At 42.5% G+C, this 21,812-nt stretch overlaps 1 protein-coding gene across 2 annotated transcripts in view; it reads left to right on the forward strand.

Annotated features, from left to right (window-relative positions):
- The window catches only part of ST6GAL2 (ST6 beta-galactoside alpha-2,6-sialyltransferase 2), a 173,437-nt gene that overhangs the window by 111,048 nt on the left and 40,577 nt on the right, over positions 1-21,812 (forward strand). The window contains exon 1 of one of the 2 annotated variants that reach the window (XM_032679842.1): positions 9,511-9,567. The exons of the other annotated variant lie outside the window; for it this stretch is intronic. The gene's annotated coding sequence lies outside the window, so the exon portion shown is untranslated. Of the gene's footprint in view, positions 1-9,510; positions 9,568-21,812 lie in introns of those variants that run through there. 2 annotated transcript variants of the gene reach the window in all.

Consider the following 21,812-nt stretch of genomic DNA (forward strand, 5'->3'; position numbering starts at 1 on the left):
AACTCACATTCACCATATTCTTTCTGTCCATGCTGAAGCATTCTTCATCTTTAGATCAAAACCTTTTCCCTTCCCTTCCCTTCCCTTCCCTTCCCTTCCCTTCCCTTCCCTTCCAGAACCTTCCCTTCCAGAACCTTCCCTTCCAGAACCTTCCCTTCCCTTCCAGAACCTTCCCTTCCCTTCCCTTCCAGAACCTTCCCTTCCCTTCCCTTCCCTTCCCTTCCCTTCCCTTCTCACCAGTCTTTCAGTTCTCACTTTGTTTTTTTTCTTCCTCTTTCTCCAAATGGCTGGTGAATGATTGCAACTTGAGCTAGTCTTCCCACTAACTTGACCTGCTCAGACCTTGGCAACAAATTTAAGTAATTGTCCAGTTATTTAAGGTATAGCAGCCAGTTATTAGTCCAAGAGGATTTCCATGTAATGGAGAAACACAGATGTTCAGCAGTTTCCCATTATTAGGTGTGTGTCACTACTCTTTTAGTTTTCCTTTGGTGGGCAGATGGGCCAAATGTTCCAAGAGCTGCAATGTGATATAGATATGTATTCATAGTCCCTGATGAGAAACATAAAAAACTTTATATGGAGGCCTCAAATTGATACCACCGTTTGTTGCAAATTTCCCAGATGTTATGATTCAAATGTTTTTATGATGAAGGGAAAAACAGCACTTTCCCTGCAGTCAGAGGAACTCAAGGCTTTCCAATGATGGTCACACACTCAGACTTATTAGCACAAAATTTAATTTGAGTTAATAAGACTGAGGTGGGTAGAGCGCGAAATTAACTTGACTTTCATTTTGCATCATACAGCAAACCAACTTGGTGAAGTCGCTGTAGAAATCTGAGCTGTGAATGATGGACGAGCTGAAAAAAACCCCAGAGAATAAACGGGGTTGTGTAATCATCCCTGCACCAAAAGGGACACAATATTCAATTCACTTGTTTGGAGAAATGCTTTATTTTTCAGGCAAATCAAAGGGCGCATGCCCTCAGCTGCACCCATATTTTGCCTCTGAAGCTGAGAACAAAGTTTGGATCCAAGTAATTGTCTTCAGCATATTCTCTGTTTTGAGAGCTATATACGCTCTGTCAGTTGATCTTGCCAACAGTTTTTCAAACTGCTATTTTTGCCAGAAAATTACAATATAATGCATATAGAAACACATCAGTTTCAATGAAATCTCCATTTGCAGTTCAAGACTCTTGTTCAAAATCCAGAGAGAAAGAGAAGCATTTACTAGAGACAAGCCAGAAGCCACAGGGTGCCCAAGTATCTGCTCCTTGTGAGGAAGCATAAGAATATACACCCAAAATCTTCTACAACCCAGAGAAGTACACTGATGACTGGCTCCTCTGGAAACATGTTTTACCTTGAACTTATTCAAAAAGCTTCTGTTTCAATTCAATTAAGAACCAAGTCTTGACATTTTCCTTTTACTTTCTTCTCTTCTTTTCAAACCCAAATTCTATTTTCTAGCCAAGTCTAACATTAATTCTCTTTTCCCAACTCTCTGTCACCTTTCCTCTGTGGCTAAAATAAATATTTGGGAGATAGATGAAGCCCTACACACTAGAGCCATAAGTGCATCCACTTGAGCCGTTTCCTCATAAACATCAGGTAAAATAAAACAACGCTTCTCAAATATTTTCAGTAAGATTTTAACAACTTGATCCACCTCTTACCACAAAAAGAGATATTTCTGTCTTGGAGCAAACTGCAAATTTGAGAAGGGTATTGCCACAGGAAGAAAGCTGCAGAAAATTTTGGAACATAAAAGGGGCGGGTTTGGATGGGGGGATGGAAAGAGAGAGAAAGGCACCTATTTCCTTCAACAAGAGCATAGAAAACAGAAACAGTAAAGTTCACTTCTGTACAGGAAGACCTGGGTAAGACAAGGACTTAGGCAACCTCAGCTGGAGCAAGAGAATCAGGAAAAGGGACATGTGCTTACAGCAGTGGTGACAGGTGTTCAAATGCCACCTACCTCCTGACAACAGGACAATCCTTCTCCTGTTTATACCTGCTGGTATATATAGGAGCAGAATGTTCCCTCAAAAAATTGCTTTAATTTTGTTTGTTTTTTTTTTTTTCAGGAAAAGAGTAAATTTTATCACCAAATGGGAAACAGTGCTTACTGTTTACTATCTTTAAAATGTGAAATGTGCTGGAAAATAAAGACTTTAATTAAAGTTGTCTTCTCAATGTCTATTCCTTGAAGAAAAGTGACACCATTTCAAAACACAGTTTATCTCATACGTCTCTATTTACTTTCTTATTTTTCATGTAACAAATTCTATTCAACCAGCTTTAGCAACATATTTAATATCTTTGCAAAAGTAACTGCAACACATTCAAGAGTCTTTTAAAGTAGAATAAAATTCTACTGTACATTTGGTGTTTCCAAAAAGGTGTGGAACACAAAATCAGCCAGCCTAAGAATTGTTTTCCCATATTGACATCAGAACTCCCACCTTTATTATTTAAACAAACCAGGTAATGTTTGCACTGTAAAGTTCTGAACTGAAAATACCAAAACAAGATAGGAACAGGTTTTGCCAACTCTTTTTATTAACAGTGGAGGGTAAAAATTGCTGACTTACTTTGTGACTGTATTTGGCTAAACCTCCCCATACTTTAATTGCAATTTTAACCGTCTTAAAAAAAAAAAGTATCTGCGTATTTGAAGTATGATACATTGCCTATATGTAAGCAAACTGCCATTAAACCACAGCACTGTTCATATTTCTTTACTTGTCATAAAGCATTTGGAAAGTATGTACGATGAGAGCAGCTTTGCTACACTGAACTATCAGCACTCCCCTGCAGAGGAGATGGAGCCGAGGCATTTTTTCGGTCTATGTATGGTAGCAGAAAGCACGGCAGCATTTTCCAGGACAGATACAAAGTTACATGAAACAGTGTACTAGTAACAATCAGCTATGGAGCAATGAATAACCAGCAACCAAGTTACTCCTGGGAAAGCTCTCTTGCATTTTAAATCAAGAAGAAAATGATGACCCATTTTCAAAGCATGAAGTCACTCCTGTCAGAAAACTAGCTTTCTTTGGCAGTTCCTAACCAGGTGAAACCAGTGTATGTCACTTCTGCAAAGCTGCAATCCTGCTTCAGGTTATGAATCCTACCATCAGGAACATTGCACATTGCCCTTGAACGGCAAATGTTCTTGGCCAGACAACACTATGAGAGACATTTGCAGTAGGAGAAAGCACCAAGGATGAATTTTGGAGAGCTTTCCGATCAAATGGTATTAGGGCACTCTTTTTTGACTTTTTGGTTATAAACCCTTAATCTAGAGAGGTGAAGGCTGGGCATGGTGATCAGCCTTCCAGATGGAAGGATCTTCTAGATCCCTTCAGGTATGGGGGCCCTAAATCAGACTTCCACAGCAGTCAATGGAAGGTCAGAGAAGGGGAAGAGATGGTAAAACAGGAGATGCCTCTTCTCATCCATGAAGGTACGCATTTCATTGTGGTGCCACATGCTGCCTGGACTGAAGAGATTAATCCTGGCCTTGCATGCAGCCCTGGTCTCACTCTCTGCACAGGCTGGGCTGCTTCTCAGCCAGCATGTGCTGCATTGAGCAGGCTGGGCAGAACAGGCTCTCTGCTTGCGAAGGTTTCGGGGAGTAAATACGTATTTGTCTCCCTGCTGATAACACTGTCCTGCCAAACATGAATTTCTTCTTTGGAAGGAAGTATCCCACCATACATTGAGAAAACTGTCATTCCAAAGCCAATTTTTTCTCCATTCTCCCATCTTGATGATTCAGCAGATGAGGCATATTTTTTTTCTTCAAAAATCTGCCACATAAACCCTTGTTTATTTCAGTTAACCTTTTCAACCAAAGAGCCAGCTCACTGCAGCTCATCAGTAATGCCTCCATATATCACAACTGTGCAGAAAGCAGGCAGAGATTAATTCAAAGCAATTTTGTGTATAAAATTTGCTCCAAAACTCATCTATCTCTAGAAGTTTATTTACATATCAGAATATTTAGGTTTTGAATTCCAGTGAAGTCTGGCACTGACTGATTTTTAATAAAAATTCCCCAAAAGCTGTGAATTACTTCAGTACCTTCAACTTCTGTTAGAATTTGACAAGGAGTCAAGGCACCTAGCACCCAATGAGTGATGCTAGTAGTAATATATAACAGAGGGCAAAATGGACAGAAACTTCCAGTGCTTCAGCAGGAAAGTGGATGAGAATATTTTTCAAGTTCATCAAAGCAACCAGCTTTTAGAAATGTTTTACTGCCCATGTCCTTAGGGTCCTAGTCTTTTGCTTGTGTAGGCTTTGTGATGTCGTTAATGTGAAGAACTCAGATTCATGATGTTTGTGACCTTACTGTGTGACTCTGCCTATAATGCTTGTGCAGTGCCATGAAAACACTGGATGGAGGACGACTACTGAGGTCAGTGGGATGGAGCACCAGGGGGAACAGAAAGGAGTGGGATGGAGCACCAGAGGGAACAGAAAGGAGCTCCCAGCCCTGCTCATGTTGAAGTCCTGACCCTGTTACTCATGTGTTTTACAAATGCAGCTGAAGACCATTCTTTTTCACAGCTTGAGGATGACTTCTGCAGTAATATGACAACTGGCAGAAAAATCCAAGCTGAAGTAGATCCTATACCTTTGTCTTCTCCTTGCAGCACTTTACTATTTCTCATGAATCTGAATTCTTGGCAAGGATCATGAGGAGACTTGCATGTGCAAGGGAGTAAATGGATAGGTGACCTGGGTGTGGTTCAAAGTTCATGCTATAGTTGTGGAACTCCATGCTTCCTTCCTAAGGTAAATATTACGGAGAGGAAATCAAAGAATAGGCTGTGACTCTGCTTATGAGGTTCCACATTTAAGACAGCACCGAAGGATAAGAATCACTTATTAACACAGGTCAGGTCAGCAGTAAGTTAGCACTTTCCCACAAGATCAGAGAAAACTAGAAAGAAATTGTGTCCATTATATCTTTGAGTCCCGGGGCTGCTTCAGAGGCAGTACAGTTCACACAGGGTGCACAGTCTGGATTCATAATTCATTGTGTTTCCTACTGCACCTTGCCAAGACACAACTAACACTAGACAGCAACTGGACTGGCTCTTCAGACACACATGGAACAGGATACACACGGAATTCTTCCTGAGACTATCTATGCCATGCTGGCAAACATTCTTCTCTTGTTTTTTCCCCTGTCAGTTCTGTGCAAGCAAAAAGAGTCCTTGGAAACTCTTTGTACACTCACACACCAGTACCTGTCAGCCAGGATGCAACAAGCCCTGTGAGCCCAGCCAAATCTGCATAGGCATCTGAAACTAAACCACCTCACCACTGAATCCAGGAGAATTTTGTCAAGATGTTTCTGAAGGGAAGAGGCACATCTGACTTTGGAGAGAAGGCAGTTCTGCCAATTGTCTGCCATGAGAAGGTATGAGAAAAAGAAACCAGGCCACTCTCCTAGGGGAGAGCTGTTAATTGAGGTCTATAGGCTCCAATCCTAAATCCATATCAGCAGCTGAAGAACTGCGACACTGAAATGCATCCAATGTGTGCAGAACCAACAACAGTATCTCTAGCTTAAATAAAAGCTTTAATAAAGCTTATTAAAAATCTGCTTGATGATTAGAAACAAAAGGCAGATCAGCACTAATGAGAACCATGGCAGGTGATAACTGCAGGTCCCTCTGGATGCAGCAGGACAGGAATGCCCAGCCAAAAGAGCCTTACCAAGAGGCAGCACTGCTGAAGAACCAGAAGATTCACTGCCTCACAAGGTGCTGAAGGCACCAGGCTGAAACATTCTCCTTCCTTCCCTGCCCCAAGCAGGGAAAGCACACTTCCCCAAGCTTTGAGGGGTTTGCAGAAAGTTTGAGGGTTTGCAGAAAGACAGTGGTAATCCACCCAACATGTTCCCTTCAGGAGTAATAGCAGAAAAATATCTCAGAGAACCATAAATAGTGGGAGATGCACAATTTGGAGGTAACCCATGCTTACTCATTCATGTAAGCTTAATAGCACTTCTTTTGTTCAAAACCAAAATAGTTCTGAAATAAAATTGCAATTACTTGGATGAAATTCACCTTTGGTAATGCCAATGGAAAAATTCCCCTTTCCATCAGTGGAGTCATATTAGCCAAGAATATATTTTGAAAAGGTTAAATAAGCTTGTGTTTGGGCTTTAAGAATCTTTGTGTGCTGCACCTGCCAGTTTAAATGATGACTACAAAGATCTGTTATAAAACTTTTTCCAGGAGAGGCGAGAGCTTTCCCTGTGTCACCATTTTTAATATACTGTGACTCTTGCTTATAGTAAATTAGGTTATTTATCCCCTTTATTTATACGCACTGCTCTAACACAGTAACAAACCAAAGTGACAGATGCATCTATATCAGTCGTCAAACTCAATAACAAAGCAACAGCTACTGTTTGTAACTTTACCCTATTGCTATCAATTTATATAAAAGACAAATTCTTCAAGCTGTGAATGCGTGAAAGTAAATTCTTTACCATTCTGGACTTGCCAGCAATTACTTTGTCCTCTGATCTCAAATCCTTCCCCAGGCTGCTCTCACATCATGGGGGCCTAATGTTGATCTCACAGACCTTATCTCAATTTACTTTCTGGCTGCCAGAGAAGCTGTTCTTTATTACTCCGCTGAAATTGAAGGCAGAATCAGGCCAATGGTTGGAAATAAACAGGATGCAGAGTTCTTCCATTATGGAGTTCAGAGTCTAAGCCAAATGCAGAATGTAAAAGGCTGAAGCAAACCTTATTGGATTGTAGACTAACTCCTCCTGCCTTCTGCAGATAAATTTTACATTTACATGTGTAGGGGAGACTCCCACTGCAGTCAATAAAAATTGTGCTCAACCAATGTTATTTGTCACCAATCCAACTGCCCATTCTGTAAGCGCTTTGCTGAAAAAAAGGGAAGTCTTCAGGCGACAAGCTTTCCTGATATTGTGTTTAAACTATCTCAGATTCCCACGTAGAATATATTAGTGTTACCAGGTTCCCTGTAATATTCACTTAATTTATGCTACTCATTTACATCTTATTCCAAATTGAAGATCTATTTCACTGGTATATTAAAATAAACCTACTAAAGAACAGCACATTTTAAAATAGTAACAGATGGTGTCTGTAGAGTTGTAGAAATTTAGATTCTTACTTTAAACTTAATTAAATAATTTTTAAAAATTGAATTAGCAGTATCCACCTTTCACTTTGCTTCTTCAAACATGTGCTTATTGTATGAGCCAGCGTACAATATAATATAATATCATTTTATAGACAGCAAGTCTGGGCCAAAAAGAAATACTGGGAAAATATCAATCCCTTAATTGCTAATTATGTTTATAAGTGTAGATTTTTGAATGAATGCTATACAGGACTACCCCTCAAGCAGCAGTGTTCCCACAGAACCAATTTGTGGATATATATACATCTCAATAGAATTTTTGTTGTCTTTATGTACGTAAGACAACCCATTTGCATCACATCGTATCACACTGATAAATGAGGATTTTTATATTTTTGAAATTAGCTCTAGATTTGAAATTTATTTTTGCAATGTCCTCGACTTAGGGGAAAATATGCTATTTTTATTCATTAATTGCTTTGCAATTCATGAAACTCCTCAATTAAAGGGAAGTATGTAGATGAACTCTGGGATTTACAATCATTATTTGCTTTTGGTATGAAGTGTTATCACAACAATCATAGTTTTTAAACTGTTAACCTATTCTTGACTGTGTTTTGTCTTTCACATCCTTGTGATGTTACCTCTTAATTTAGCAAATTGCACCTTTTTTCCTTTAGCTATAATGGCTTTTATTTCGACACTTGTTTCACAGCTTTGAAGGCGTGCCTTTTGCAGGCATGCTGTTCCGATCATGTTACACTTTACAAATATGGGCACAAAGAAACTACAGTCTCAGATGCATTTACACAGATGCTTATCTTAGAGCATAGATTCAGCACAAAAAAAAGGTCGTCTGTCATTACCCCAATAATTTGTAAGCGAAGACTTATACTATTTGCAAAGTAAACAACAATTAAATTTGAACGAAGAGTAAAATATGCTTTAAGGTACTTTTAGCCGTTCAGCAAGCTTAGAAAGGATAACAACGACTGTACTGCAAACATTTCTGTTTTCCTGTGCCGCTGGACAGACACTGGAAGCTGCACTGGATCGATTAGCGCCGTATGGGTCCGGCGGCGGGAGGGAGCATTTACCGCAGCTCCGGCAGCATCTCTGATCTCCCCTTTCCTTTGTGATCGCTGATCCAACAGCCCTACATCACATTGTTTTTCTACCCGCTTGATGAGCGAGTTAATGTGTTTCTTCTCAGGAGACTTTTAAGCTTAAAATATTTCTTTAATTAACGGAGCCTAATCTTAAAAAGCCAAAGCCGGCTGCGGCGCTTCCACACCGTATAGCTGCGGGAGTCCCACCGCCCCGGCTCACGAGGAAGGGCTGAATAAAGGACCATGTCTTCAACTTTCCGGAACGGCCACAGAGAACCCTCGCACCCCCGGCACCCCCGGCCGGGGTCCCGATGCCGAAGCCCCGCGGCGCTCCCCGCGCTCGGCAGGCCAGGGACACGGGGACAAGGCGAGGAGGCTGCCGGCCCGGCCCCAGCCCACGCACCTCCCACCCTCCCGTACCGCTTTGAACTTCTCCAGCACAGGGCCCTGAAGGTGCAGCGCGGTCCCCCGGCCCCGCCGCACCATAGCGGGGGAAGGTGCAACGCCAGCGCCCCATCTCCGCGCATCCCACCCGTCTCCGGCCGGCGCGGGGGAAGATGCCCCGCCGCCGCCGGCCCCACACACTCCCCCACAGGGGGAAGATGCAGCGCTGCCGCCAAACCCTTGCCCGTGCGGAGGAAGGTGCGGCGTTTCCCCCGCCGCCCGGGTGACCCCCTCCCGCCGCAGCGCCCGCCCCTCCCGCCGGGGCCGCCCCGGCCGCCGCTGCCCTTCTCGAACAATGAGCCGGGAGAGCGCGGCACGGCCCCGGGGCAGCCCCAGCATGCCCGCCCCTCCGCGGCCCCGGCCCCCTCCGCCCGTCAACCCGCGCAGGCTCCCGCCCCGCTGTCGTAGGGCCCGGCCCCGCCCGCGAGGTACCGGGGGCGGGGGCACCCCCATCCCGGGAGGGGCCGGGCGGCGGCGCGGGGGACGCTCGGCCGCGTGTGGGGGGCGGCCCCGGCGGGCGGTGGCTCCCGGGGGAGGGCAGCGCCCGCGGGGCGGGGGCGGTGCCGAGCCGAGCCGAGCCGAGCTGCGCCGCGCTGAGCTGAGCTGCTGCGAGCCGCCCGCCGCCCGTCGCCCGTGTCACCTCCCGGCGCCGGTGCCGGTGCTGCTTGCGATCCGACGGGAGCCGCGGTGCCGCCCGCCCCCGGCGGTGCCCGCGCCCTGCGCTTTGTGCGTGCGGCGGCCACCACCATGCGGGGGGAGCGGCACCGCGTGGGACGCGGCGAGGCGGAGCGCCCGCGCCTCCCCGGCTGCTGCACCTCGGGGGGCAAGGCCCCCAGAGAGCCCTGAGCGCCCGGCGGTACGTAGTGGCACCCCCGGGCCGAGAGCACTTCTCTTTTTTTTTTTTTTTTTTTTTTTGGCGGGGGGGCGGCCGGTGGTGGTGGTGAAGGGGAGGATTTCTACTGTGCAGCGTTTACGGGGAGGAAAATCCTGTAGGTGAAGCCACATGGGTTCTCAGTGGCATAGCTTAGTGGCTTCTTGCCTTTACAGATTTCAGGCGGGGAGCGTGCGGGGTGTGTTTTAGGAGGGTTCGCCTTCTCAAGAGGGCTTGAATAGATACGTTTAGAGAAGCAGTGCTTTCCAGGAATTTAAATGAGACCCTTTTCTGTGGTTGCTTTTTAAGGCTGTTCTGTTAGTTCTGTATTTGCTCTTGCAGATTGCTCTTATCAATGGTTAGGCAGCTGTGTTAGCATATAAAAATCAGTATTCTCAGAAGAAAAAGAAAGTCTCGGCAAATTCACTTCTAATAAGCGGTGTAGATCACTTTTGTGGTCTCTTTCTATATTTTATCAGTAATGTTATCATCTCTAGTACTCAGCTGTGCCATTTGTAGTTTATTTTGTCATGGCAATGTGTTTCATTTGGTACTAGAAAAAATTTGATTGGGTTACTCATTCAAGTAATTTAGATGATCTCTTGGAGTAAGGTTTAGTCATCTCATTTCTTCACGTGTAGGGAACTGTTAAGGCAGGAGGCAGCGACAAAGCTCAAGGTTATGGTTTTCGCACATTTTTCAATCTGATTTCCTTTTTCAGTCTTGCAAACTTTCCGAACTTTAACCCTTTTGCAATGAAACTTTTCAGGTGTGGTGTTTGCATCCAGGTAATTTTAATACTTATATATGTATGTATGCATCTTTTTTTGTTGTTGTTTGGAAAACTCATGTGAAAGTAATTCAGCTGGTTTTGATAGTGTGGGACTGTTGGATATGGGGAAAGAATTACTACATTTTTTCCATTTAAAGATGAAGTTCTTGCAATAGGTTGGGGTTTTTTTTAAGGGGGGGGATTTATTTTTTTTATAAATTCGAACTATAGTGTAGAGGTATTTTTCTTTCATGTGCATTTCTGATTAAAATACTGCTTGAAATCCTGCCATAGCTGCCTAATGGTTTTGTGTGTCTTGCTAAGACCAAATGCTGCACTATTGGGAAAAGATGTGCTATATTTGCTGAATGAGAAGCTGTGATAAAGGGTCTGGAGGTGAGGTCCTGTCTATGTATTCAAACCCAAGGACGTTCAGCACTGATTTCTGCAGCTGACAACAAAGAGGTGTCTTTGCAGACACCTCTGCTGTAGGAGGCAGGGCTCCTCTTGCAATTTGCTGTGGAAGTACTCGATTTGAGATCTTGCAAGTGAAGACTTCAAACTATTTGTAGACAGAAGTGTTCTCTGATGGTATTTAGGACCTCTACAACTCCTGGTGTGCTAGTCAGAGAACTCTTTTCTGTTCTGTGCTTCATCTGGGCAGAGGACAGGATTTCCCAGCATTGTCCACACTGCACGTTCAGAGTTGAAGGATGTATACAAAGTGTTAGAGGTTTGTTGCAAGGTTACAGACCTCTGCATCTACGTTTTGTCATGTATTTTCTACAGAGGAAATGAAAAGAAAGGCCAAACAATAGGGAAAGTGTTAGAAAAAGTTTATAAAAGTAGCCTAAAGGGATGTTAGAGTTGCATATGTAAACATCCCAGTGGAAAGACATCATAGATAAAGTTGTATGTTCACCTTATCGCTTGTCCTTTGAAATCTGAAAAATGATTGTTCTATGCACTCTTAGGTTAATCATAGAGTTGTGCATAAAGAAAATCTGGAGAGACTGTTTCCTGATTTAAAATTAAGAAAACTAAATAGAAAATAATTGTAACACTTGAGAATGATATTTTTCTATTGCAGATTAGTGAAATGAGATAGAACAGTATCCTGTTGGTAGCATCCTAACAATTGCATTGTAAATTGATGCTGTGTGTGCTAGTTACTGCATATACTATTGGAGCATGCTGGATTTGACGTAAGTTGTTGGAATGCTACTGGTCCATCAGAAATAGTAAGCAAATCTCTCTGCAGTAAATTTCAGATTGCGTTTTGGAAACTTCTCTGTATTTGCTAAGGAATTGGCTAGTGGTCTACAGAGAAGTACTTGAGCATATGGCATAGGCTCATTTTTCATGTATTTAGCTACTAATGGCATTAAAAGAAGCCAAAATATATTAAATACCTCTCTAATATTAATTATCTTGTTAAGAAATTGCTGCAAATACTATTAAAATCACAGATGCGTACAAAGGCTTTGCGATCAGTGTGAAGGCAAATCCAGGAAATAGGGTCAGTGGGAAATCTGTTGATCTGCGAAGGTCTGTTGAGATGCTGTTGGTGCTAAAAAAAAGAAATCGGTTGCCCCTGTGGCACTGGAACTTTGGGACTTGCTTCAAGGAATGGAAAGTCTGATTTTGCTACTACTTTTGCAGTGTAGAAATCATTTTTGTTGAGTAGCACTCTTGGTTTCCTCAGCATAAAGGTTTACAACCCTTAAATAGCTCTTCCTGACATTAAGCAGTATCCCTTTCATGTGTTTGAAGTGTGTTAGAAAGGCTGACTGGCAACACTGGTACTGATGAATGAAAAAGAAAGAAATTTACATCATCAGATACTTTCTTTAAATTATTTCCCTTGTTGTTAATTATTACCAAGCATTAGACTGCCACACTTGAATATAATTAATGTAGTAAATGGCTTATTAGGCACCATCTGAACTTTTGCCTTGTTTAATTACAGAAGCTTAGTGCAGTGGCCTGTGTACAATATTCACCCCAAATAATTGCTTTCAGACTTCTATCTGACCATGGTTATTTTTGGAGCAGCTGCGTGCATGGCTTTTCCCTGAACTTTGCAGTTCTTAGGCTCTCCTTTGCAGTCCTGCCACTACATTTCCAATTTGCATAACTAAAAGCAGTTGAGTTTTGATTTTACTGGTAGTAATTCAGAGCAATTGTTCTGCATACCATTCATATGTTAATTTTTTGAGCTTCTTTAAAATTCTGTAATTCATATTTGTGTTTAGGTACCAACCAATCCATGACACAAATAGGAAAGTTTTAATTTTTTTTTTCTGAAGGTTTTTAATTGGTTACTGAAGTTAAGAGTATTTTTTTCAGTGAGACTGTATGTCTTGAAAATGATGCTAAGAATGTAAAAGGAGTGGCACAGGATGAAATTTGTGCCACAAAGAATTTACAATAAAGGGTTCAGATACAGCAAACCCCTCTTCGTGTCCTTAATCACATATACTAATTTCATATTAAATGCCATCTTCCTCCAGTAGAACTCACAGTGACATATTTAGAATGCAAGATCATATGAAAAACTGACTACAACTACCATATTATAGCTGAAAATAATACAAACCCCTTGATATTTGTTATTGGGTTTATGAACGTTTTGTATTTTAGATCCAGTCTTTTCTAAGGAGCAACCATAGAAAACTGATTTGCTTGATCAGTAACACTTCTGAAAAAAGCAGTCTTGCAAAGATATTCAAACTTATTTTTATCTGGTCTGAAAATTTTACATAGACCAGAAACAGTGCTTCAGTAGTTGGCCTTGAGGGGAAAGTATGCCAAAATCATTCTGCTTGCTGTATGCTTTTTTTCAGAGATTATCTCTTTCCAGAAGGATAAACACTTTAAGGGTTAAATGTAGGGAGCTGTTGTCAGTATTCTTGATGAGGGTCCTTGACCTTGGGAACTTACTCCTGACAGATGCTGTGACAGACCTTGTTGGTCTACAGACCTTCAAAGCCCTCTTTGACACCAGTCACTTTGGAGAGGCCAGTTCTTCCATGCTGCTGGAGTTGGCTAGAGGCTGGGGAAGTGTCACAGAGCTAGGCTCTGAGGTGTGGTGGCCTGGATTGCTCTTATGTTTCATTGGAGATGTGGCCGTGCAGCTAGTCGTGTGTGTGTTACTGTGCTTTCTGGAAGGTTGCATTTAAGAAATCTAAATGTAAGTGAAAAGTAAATGTTATTCATTGCATAGTTCTGCGATTGTCATCAGAATAAGATTCACCACAGGTTTTGTACACTCCACTGTTTATTGTACTAAATTGTATGAATGCTATCTGACAGTAAGGCGTTCTATAGCTAGGGTTGTGAAATGACTGTGAGTGCTCTGAGGACTGAACACAAAATCTTTATAACAATGGTTGTTTACCGTGGAAAGTTTCTTCTTCCCATGTGATACGTATCTGTCTGTCTGGAAGATATGTGGCCAACCAGATGGAGAGGACTTAGTGAGATGGGTTTGTTATGTGGCTTTCTGAATTCGTTCTGTCATTGGTGGAGCCAAAGGTCTGGGAGGGTATAAAATTTGATGAGGTCTCTTTATAGGATCCTCAGTTTAAAGTAGCTCTGCTCAGTTCTGTATTTGATTTTGGTAGCGGAGTTGCCTTTCAGTCCATCACTGGAAGGACTAGTTTTAGTCTAGTCACTGTTATATCAGTTTCTCAGCAAAGGCTGTGGTCCTATCTCTATGAAATACCAAGTCTCTTCGGCTCATGATGTTCCGTTTGAAGGACGGGGACCTGAGTAAAACCTTCTGTGTATAAAAACGTAGTGATGTGCTTTACAGTCATGGTCCAAAATGCTCTCAAACATTACATAATTGAGTAGTGAAAATTTGACATTCTTCTATGAGACTGATGCCTAGATGAGAAAATGCTAGTTAAAAGTGCTGTTTCAACACAATCTGAAAAATGTTGGAGGTATTTTATAATTCACTATGCAAAGCAGGAGGCGTTTTGCTCTGGACTGACAATGGGATATCAAGCCGTTCACCCTTACAGTGCAGCAGGGAAGGGAGGTCAGTAACAAATGAAAGTTGTTGCCATCCGATGGCTGTTTAGTCACCTGTGAAATGTGTTTTCTAATAGACAGGTTTCCACATCATAGGAGCAGCAACCGCAATTAAATGAGCGGAGCCAGCCCCCTTGTCAGAAGACTCGTACATCGTGCCTCATCTTAGCCTCAAACCAATCCCGCTGGTTAAGTGTTTCCGAACACAGCGCGGGGACCTGTGATTGCTAATGGTGCTCTGTCTGCTGATGGAGAAAGAGCGCGCTGTAGTGTAGAAGGTTTTGGCCTGTCTCTCCTAGAAAGGCTTAATCTGTAAAAGCAGAAAAAAGTAGAACCTGTAGCAGCATCCATGAACTCCTGGCTCCATGTGAGTAAGTTGCTTGCAAAATGTTCAAAAGATTGACTGGGTTTAGGGTTTCATCCTGTGGAAGCATTATAGAGGGCACCCTATATCTCCCAGTGAAGCTAACTGATCATGTCCAGGCATGGTAGTCATCATCATCATGTCTAGGCTTCGCGAACGAAGATTTGGGAAGGGCTCTACCCACGTTTGTTACAAGCGCGCTGGTGGCTAAAGAGGCCAATTCGAGATAGGCACGTCCGATTGCAAAAGGCACAGCAGAAAGACTCCTTAGGTAGTATATTCTGCAAGGCACACTTCTTCCTGCATTGTCTTTTCTCCTCGAGAGTGATCCTGCGTGCTTTCTCAAAGGCATCAGCAGCGTTACAGATGCTGTGTCTCCAGACCTCCCGACTGGAGGCCAGAGTAGACCAGTTATGTTGATCAATATGGCCAAGGCTGAGATGTTGTTTCAGGGAGTCCTTGTATCTCCTCTTCGAGGCTCCTCTCTTGTGGCAGCCCGTGGCAAGTTCACCATAGAGCAGGATCTTAGGGAGGCGGTGGTCCTTCATCCTTGAGATGTGCCCTGCCCATCGCAGCTGTGTTCTCAGCAACACGGCCTCAATGTTTGTGATTGCTGCTCATTCTAGAGCAGATGTGTTAGTCACATAATCTGACCATTGGATGTTTAGGATTGTATGAAGACTGCGTTGATGGAAGCGTTCTAGGAGATGCAGGTGGTGGCGGTAGATGACCCATGATTTGGATCCATATAAGAGGGTAGACAGCACAATGGCTCTGTAAACGCTGATCTTTGTACTTTTCTTCAAGTGTTTATTACACCAAACTCTTTTATAAAACCTTCTGAAGGCATTGTAAGCCTTTGCTAACCTGTTGTCTATCTCTCCATCAATCTTACCATCCGAGGAGATGAGGCTACCTAGGTAATTGAACTGTTGGACTGATTTGAGCTCTGATTGACCAATGGTGATATGGGGATGATGGAAGACTTCCTGATGTGTGGGTTGATAGAGGACTTCTGTCTTCTTTAAGCTGACTTCCAGCCCAAAGAGCTCAGCAGCGTCTGCAAAGCAGGATGTTAAATGCTGCAGAGCTGCTTCTGTGTGTGCAACAAGGGCGGCGTCATCAGCATAAAGCAGCTCATGGACAAGATAATTTGAGGTTTTAGTGTGGGCCTTCAGTCGCCTAAGGTTGAATAGGCTTCCATCAGTACGATATCAAATGTAGATACCATTCTAATCATTGAGGTCTGCCATGGCCCTTTGGAGCATCATGCTGAAAAAGACTGTGAATAGGGTTGGTGCAAGAACGCAACCTTGTTTCACACCATTGGATTATTAGAAAGGGCTCAGAAAGTGCATTGCCATATCTGACTTGGCCTTGCGGATCCTCATGGAGTGAGATGATCATTTTAAGGAACTTGAGGGGACAACCTAAATGTTCCAAAATCTGTCATAGACCTTTTCTGCTCACAGTATCAAAAGCCTTCGTGAGGTCAACAAAGGTTACATAAAGATCTTTGTTCTGTTCCCTGCACTTCTTTTGCAGTTGTCTGAGAACAAATACCACATCTGTGGTACTCCTGTTGGCTCTGAAACCACATCGGCTTTCGGGTAGAATTCCTTCTGCTATAGTGGGTAATAGTCTGTTCAAGAGTATTCTTGCCAGGATTTTGCCAGCAATGGAGAGCAGAGTAATACCATGGTAATTTGAACAGTCTGATTTAATTCCTTTCTTCTTATACAAAGTGATGATGACTGCATCGCGAAGGTCTGATGGTAGTTCGCTTGGTTCCCAACAGCACACCACAAACTCGTGAAATTTGGCATGGAGTGCACGGCCCCCATGTTTCCACACTTCGGGTGGAATGGCATGGAAGTAATTAACTGACAAATTGGCCGAGAAGTCAGTATTAATTTTAACAAATGACTTTTCTTTGAATGCAAGCTCATACATGCCAGTTATAACAATATGGCTATGATAAAATTAGGCATTTTTATTCTTTAAGCTTCAAATCTGCTGGTGTGTGATTATTTTTCCGTTGTCTTTAAACATCTGTGTTGTGTGGGGAGTGTCATTAAGGGAGGGGAACAAATATACATTGAAAAGAAGTGCTCTTTCTCCCCCAAAATACCCTAAATTCCAATGCAATGTTCAAAGTGGTTGCAAAATTCTTTTCTAGTGGTTAAGGAGTATTTAATGTATTGTATCATACAGTCTGCAAGGCCTCTATTGTTTCAGTGAAGCACAGGCCTAATATCTAGTCCCATAAAATCAGTGAAAGGTCTTGTATTGCCTTAAAGTGGGCTTAGGGTCTAGACCCCAGTGTGAGTCTTTGTTTTCCAGCTGCAGGCTCCTTTCAACAGGAGACTGAACTTGTGTGGTAGGAAAGCTCCTAGCAAATGTACCTGAGTTGAGTCATATTTTGATGTGTTGAAGAAGCCGCTTTTAAAACCAAATCTGCTTGGGCTAAATATATGAGATGTCAGGGAGAAAGCATTAAGAATAGGAGGAGTGTAGGAATTTTTTGAATAAGGCAGTGTACACTATGTGATGTAGTGCTAGCACAGAAATTGCATTAGATGCATAGACAAGAAGCCTTTTTTCTTAAGAACACAAATGTGGTCTATCGGAAAATAAAGCAGTGATATGTTGGATGCAGTCGTGCAGATGGATGGAAGTTCGTGATCAAAGAACCTTGACTCCACACACAGACCTTTATTAGCACAGCTGAAGGGCACAGAATATCAAGGGTGGCTTTGCACTGATGAGTTCGTGTGACTGTAGTGGTGTGGCATTGACATTTCCTTTATAATATGCCACCTTATTTTCAGAAGCTTATCATTCACCCATAAACCACATATTCTGATTTAAAGCATAGTTAAAATGTCTACTTAGTGGAAGGAGAAGTTTTACTAAGTATAAAAATAATTGCTTTGATGAAATGGAGGAGAACATGGCATTTACAAGAGACCTCACTTTTTATTTCTTTCATTTTATTGAACATGCATAACTCTCAGTACCTCTAGATTTAAAAGACATTTAGAAAAAGACCTTTAGAAAAATGCAAGTCCCTTTAAAGATTATTTTTTTCATTGTCTTGACAAACCTTGAAAAGTAGTTTCTGTGCCTGCACATTTCAGAAACAGTTCTTAAGGGTTTTATTATGTGCTGAAACATATGTTTATAAAAAAGACTATAACCTGATGGAAAAAGTGTCTTATAATAATAAACCTGTCGATGGGCCATATGCTACCATCAGTATATTTGAAAAAAATAAATTCTTCTACAAGTGTTAAGTAACTTTACAGCCTGAGTGTTAAGTTAGGGTCAGACTGTGACTTGCCCTCTGTGGATTGAGAGGGAAAGTGCCTGCAGACCCTTCTCATGCTCTTTTCATTAGCTCACAGAGTGGCAGGCAGGCTGGAGCTGGGTAGCACCCTTCCCAAAGCTTTTCCTTGGTCCCCTGCAGGTTCATGCCGACCCAACACAGGGCTATGTATTTTGTAAAACTTGGTGGAGCTTTGTGTGGTCTCTCCTGAGAAGAGCAAACCTCTCAGGTAGATTATCTGCATTTTAAAGATGACAGAACAGATAGTTGAAGTCGGTACAAATAAAAGAGCTCTGATAAATCTCCAATTGGATAAGAAATATGGAAAAAACCTTCTGTTCTTACTGTCTACTAGGTAGATCATTTCTATTTTATGGATTTTTTTTTTTTTGGATTTTAATGTAAGTGACATGGTTGTTACAAAGTCTTTTGTTTCTAAAGAGCAAAAGTAAGATGCAGTAGGTCAAAGGATATGTCATTCTTAAAAGGTACTTTCTGTGTGGGATCAATGTTTGGTAAGTGTAGACACTTTCAAACCTATTTTACTTTGGATTCACTCACGTAGCTCCTGTGAATGGGAGTCATGCATGTGTGCATCTCAAAAAGAATAGGTTTCCTTGTAACTGAGGAACTTTACATGTAGGAACATACTTCACCGAGAAGTGTTTTAATGCCCTAATGTTTTCCACCACTGGTCAGCTGTGCACTGCTTTTTTCTTGGCAACTCGTCAGGTCATAGTCATTGTCAAAGGAAATATTACAGATTAAGGTGAATTGTTTAGAGTAGTTGACCATGCTCAAGGCTGTGTCAAGCGATACATGAGGTTGCCATAGTATCCATTATCAAAATCAAGATTGTGAACAGAGCAGTCCCCATCAGGAGTGAATTCCTTACCCACAGTCTTTCCAGGGTTCATCAAACAAACTACAAGTTTTCTCAGGGGAAATTTGTTTCTTGAGGGCTGAAGCCTTTCCCCAGATGTTCCTGCCCAGAAGTCTAATGCCCTATGTTGTGTCTCTGTGTACAAAGCTCCTAGTCTAGAAGAGGGCCTTGGAGAGATGGAAGCAGAGATGGAGAATCACCCGCACTAGAAGCACCCAGACTCCAGCATGGATTTTGCAATCAGCATGGGAATGTAAAATAGATTGGATCAGTAATCCATGGAGGAGAGGGTACTTGGGAGTTATGTGGATTTTCACAGGGAAAATTCTTTGGGTACATCAGGGGGTAGGGCTAAGTAGGGACTGAAGGAATAGGAAGAGGGCAGTAGTAAGTATGAGGAGGAAACCATCTATGCCTAGGAAACCATCTGTGCTTAGCTTTCCAAGAGAGGCACTTTGGTACTGGCAAGGCTTGGAAGCACACCAGGACCATTTCTCTTCATCCTGACAAAGTGTCTCTCCATGGACTCTATAAAGTCCAGCCAAGTTCTTACACCCTGCTGGACTTGAGGGAAGGGTCCTGGGCTTTGGTGCTGCCTCCTGAGCACAGCTGATGAGGTGATTGAGGAGTCTGCAGTGATCCAGGCTGGCTTGCCTACAGTATGCACAAGCCAACATGTGGTGTTAACAACTACGCTGCTCAAAATTTGCACAAACCCACATTTAGTAATAAAATAGCTTGCAACTAGTCAAAGGCACCAGTAGTAGCCAAGCAAATTTGGAATGTCTAAGCCAACCATTTTTAAGTTATGTTGAGCCAAAAAAAATTAGGGAACAGTCCAAGAAATGAAGAACACCTCACTTTTCAGGAACTCTCGTATCTCCAAGATGCCTTGGCCGATCCACCTCAAACTTTCCAGAGAAGCTTTCCTTGGCACAAGCCCATGACTCTGAAATTTCATGTGACTGTGTTTTATTTTGTTGAAGTTATGAAGGTTAAAACCAGAGTTTGTAAAAGAAGGCTAATCTCTCCATTAGAAATATTTCTGCATAGTTGATATTCATTCCATTGTAATTGTTCACTGCTTGTTGAGGTTGATTGTAATTTTGCTATTTATTTCAGATTCTTTTTTTTTTGAGCAGTATGGCTTGGAACCAAATTGTGCATGGCTGGCTCTAGGCATATGTGGTACGGCAGAAGCATTAGCCCTGTAACTGCTGGAGTTACAGGGCAATTCACAGTTGGAGTCCTACTCCCACCATGCTATAACTGGAGAGCTTTAAGGAGTGTCTGGTTTGAGAGATCACTATTTAGTACTGCTTTTCCCTCTCCACTTGGTAGAAGAAAATGTCTCTGGCCTAGTTATACTCTCGCCTCCAGGCAAAAAATGCTTCTGGTTGATGTCCAGCTTGTCATTCAGCGTTTCCCTAATGGCAGCTCCTCCTGTAGGAAGCCATGAAGGTGGCAATAGCCTAAGATGGGGATCAGTGTTCTCCATGTGTGCTCTTGAACTGCTCTTCATTGTATCTAAACATCTGTATCCTGAAATGTCTAGCTTCCAAAATTGCAATACTTCAGATAGGTATTAGAAAACAGAGAGAAAATATTTGTGCTCCTGGAGGTGCCTTTAATTTTTCAAGTTAGAGGCACCTTAGCATGACTGAATTCTGTAGAGGAGTGGGACCTGGTTGTACGCCTGCCCTTTCCTCTGCTCTGAATGCTATTTTCTGAATGATGTGAAGACCAAAGCATGCCATTGCATGTACTTACTATTGTTAGATGGAGTCAAATGAGCAAGGGGCTTTAATATGCTGTATTTCAAGACACTGAATTAGTTTGACTGAGTCACTTTACAGACAGAGCAAGCAGGGCAGGAACAGATGTCAAGCTGGAATGAGCCCTCACCCTCAGGCAGGGGCTGAGGGTGTTTGAAGTCGATGCTCATCTGTATTTTTCTCTCTAGGGCTCCCCAGGAGAGACTAAGCAGAAGTCAGGAGGCTCCTGAAGAGACAGGGTGCTCTGCATTGCTTTTTGGTAGGGCTCTCTTTCAGGCAGGATCACTCAGCACCTGCTGAACTCTGCAGTCGATGAGGCCAGGAGGTGCTCTATGTCTGTGCAAGACAGTCTTTGTCCTGTTTGCCATCTGTACTGTTGCTGGCTAGCAGCTGTAGCAGAGGGATGTTACTGCTTCTTGCCTAACATACCCCACATGAAACATAAAATTGTCTTCCAAGTTACAGCAGATTATTATGGTTTAATTCCTGAAAAAGGGTGTCTGTGTAAAATACCGATGAGTAGGTTTTCTGTTTGCTCAGGCGTTTTGTTATTAGGAGAACTAAAAAGACCAACAGAGTCACCTAAAAATCAATGTGCTGCTATATAGGGAGCCACTGAGAAGGGTGCAGATAATGTGATCACAGCTACTTAAACCAGTGATCAGATATACCACTACAGTCTGCAGAAGCTGCAAGCAGGAGAGAAACCCTGCTGAAAACTCCCAGACCATGGAATTAAAATAATTAAGCCTTGCAGTCTCTGGAATATATATTGCTCTTGCAAGGTTGTCATGAGATAAATAGGGACACTAGCACTAACTAGACAGAGCATACTGTACACATGGGACTTCTGTCATACGATGCTAGGATCTTTATTTTTGTCAAACTTGCTAGTTGCAGTTGAAAGTCCAGGATTCTCCACATAGTGATAGCACAAAAACCATAACTATCAAAGAGTAAATTAAAAGCAGACTGTGTAGATATGAGGAGGCATCTCTTGATTCCTGAGTTAGCTCAGACATCACTGCATGGCACTGGAGTGTCTGCACAGAGACTCCCTATGTGAT

This window comes from Chiroxiphia lanceolata, chromosome 2, assembly GCF_009829145.1.
Source record: "Chiroxiphia lanceolata isolate bChiLan1 chromosome 2, bChiLan1.pri, whole genome shotgun sequence".
In the NCBI taxonomy this organism is placed as follows: Eukaryota; Metazoa; Chordata; class Aves; order Passeriformes; family Pipridae; genus Chiroxiphia; species Chiroxiphia lanceolata.